Source organism: Silurus meridionalis, chromosome 22 (genome assembly GCF_014805685.1).
Source record: "Silurus meridionalis isolate SWU-2019-XX chromosome 22, ASM1480568v1, whole genome shotgun sequence".
Classification (NCBI taxonomy): domain Eukaryota; kingdom Metazoa; phylum Chordata; class Actinopteri; order Siluriformes; family Siluridae; genus Silurus; species Silurus meridionalis.
In genome coordinates this window covers 20,537,701-20,540,611 of record NC_060905.1, presented here as the reverse complement: position 1 = coordinate 20,540,611, position 2,911 = coordinate 20,537,701, and positions in this window count along the sequence as shown.

Here is a 2,911-nt window from a genome sequence, read left to right as displayed (position 1 = left end):
TAAATGAATCACTTTGAAACGATTCCTTTAAAATGAATCACTTTGAAACGATTCCTTTAAAATGAATCACTTTGAAACGATTCCTTTAAAATGAATCACTTTGAAACGATTCCTTTAAAATGAATCACTTTCAAATGACTCATTTAAAATTAAGCCTATTAGAATGACTCGTTGCAAATGAATCACTTTGAAACGATTCCTTTAAAATGAATCACTTTGAAACGATTCCTTTAAAATGAATCACTTTGAAACGATTCCTTTAAAATGAATCACTTTGAAACGATTCCTTTAAAATAAATCACTTTTAAACGATTCCTTTTCCACTTCCACTTTTCAAACGATTCCATTTTGAAACTACTCATTATGAATGAATCACATTGATATGATTCGTTTAAAATGAATCACTTTGAAACGCCTCGTTATAAATGAATCACTTTCAACAACTCCTTTAAAATAAATCACTTTAAAACGACCCATAAATTAATCACTATGAAACAATTCCTTTAAAATAAATAACTTTGAAACGACTTTCATTCCATCACTTCCACTTCTCCGAAGGAGGAGAAGGAGAGGAGGAAGACGTCTGAAGAGAGTTTCTGGAAGTTGAAGGGGTGATGATAAATGTCATCAGTGCTTATGCTCCACAAGTGGGTTGTAAGATGGAGGAGAAGGAAAACTTCTGGAGTGAATTAGATAAAGATAGATGGTGAACCTAGGAATGAAAGATTGGTGATTGGAGCAGACTTTAATGGGCATGTAGGTCAAGTCAAGTCAAGTTTATTTGTATAGCGCTTTTCACAACAGACATCGTCTTAAAGCAGCTTTACAGAAATCAACAGTTAAGGTGAATGGTGTGCATTTGTCTTTGATGAGCAGCCGTGGCGACTGGATGGACAGGATTACAAATGAGTTTATTAGAGGGACAGCGCATGTAGGACCTTTTGGAGGTGAGGGAGGTGAGATTGAGATGGTTTGGACATGTTCAGTGGAAGGACATGGGGTATATCAGTAGGAGAATGCTGAGGATGGAGCCACTAGGAAGTTAGGAAAAGAGGAAGACCAAGGAGGAGGTTTATGGATGTGGTGAAGGAAGACATGCAGGTAGTTGGGGTGAAAGAGGTAGATGTAGAGGACAGGGGGGTATGGAGACGGACGATCCGCTGTGAAGACCCCTAATGGGAGCAACCGAATGAAAAAGAAACAACAAAAGGTGGGGACATATCCCACTATTTCATTTCCTTATTTTACTTCGCTTGGTGGACAGCAATTTGATCATGCGTAAGTACTCCGTTTTTTTTTTGCTTATTTTATAGATTATACTATATTATTACTATATTATTAATTTGTTAATGATTTTAGTTCTTTTGCATATGCTTATTAGTATTTTTAAATATATTCTTAATTTTATTCCTTTGATCTGTTAATAGTTTTAGTATGCAGCTCAGCCCTTCGTTAGTTCTAAGTATACTCTTCATTTCTTTTAGCTAAGCGAGGAATCTCTGCACTGTGCCAGACTCCCCGGCTTCTTGCGTCTCTTTTTGGCGTCTCCACTTTGAAGCAAAGATACCGTTATTTTATGCTAGCCCAAATTGCTACTGTCTTTTCACTTTTTCTGGGGACTTTGGTGTCAACTACACCTGCTCCTGATCCAAGAATGTGGCCATCATATCGTCTTGGGCGTATCCCCCAAGTCGCCAATGCTTCTACCCATACAGACCTTTGTTGGCATACCATTGTATGGTCTCTCACACACAGAGAACTAAAACCCTGTCTGGATTATTATTATCTGAGTGATAATAAGATCACAAGAGTAATTAATAAGTTAACAGCAGCTCCAGACAGAAAAGTGGATATTGGTTTAAACAGAAACAGAATCATTCCTTTAATATACAATACAACATACAAACAGATAGATAGATAGATAGATAGATAGATAGATAGATAGATAGATAGATAGATAGATAGATAGATAGATAGATAGATAGATAGATAGATAGATAGATAGATAGATAGATAATTTTAAAAGACTCTTGAACAGTTTAAGTGTAATTTTAATGAGTCAAATAAAAAACTGTACATCGGCTATTTTTGAAGTAGTAAAATGCTACCGCCTGGTGGTGATATGAGGCATTGCAACTTGTCAATACTTTTGGTATTTTTGCTCTGTTTCCACACGGGCGGTTTTTACTTGCTGCTCTTTCGTTCATATCGAAGTTTGTGTTTTTTCTTTATGTGCGTGTTCGCTTCGCTTGAGTTTAATACGGTATTTTTAAAACTTAAATGATCTTGCCCCTACTGGGAAACTTTGTTTATAAGTTTATATTTTTTTTGTTGAACGTAATGACAAGTCATTCTGCCTTATGTCAGGTGTCATTAGCACATTTCAAAGTTTCAGATCTTCAGGGCCACTTCAACTCACTCCATGCTAACATCAACCAGGAATTAATAACGGTTATACCAGAGGTCAGAGTAAATTAATAGCAGTTATACCAGAGATCAGAGTAAATTATTAATAGAAGTTGTACCAGAGGTCAGAGTAAATTAATAGCAGTTGTACCAGACGTCAGTGTAATTTAATAATAGCAGTTATACCAGAGGTCAGAGCAAATTAATAGCAGTTATACCAGAGGTCAGAGCAAATTAATAGCAGTTATACCAGAGATCAGAGTAAATTAATAATAACAGTTATACCAGAGATCAGAGTAAATTATTAATAGCAGTTATACCAGGGGTCAGAGTAAATTATTAATAGCAGTTATACCAGGGGTCAGAGTAAATTATTAATAGCAGTTATACCAGAGGTCAGAGTAAATTATTAATAGCAGTTATACCAGAGGTCAGAGTATGTTAATAATACTTATACCAGAGGTCAGAGTAAATTATTAATAGCAGTTATACCAGAGGTCAGAAA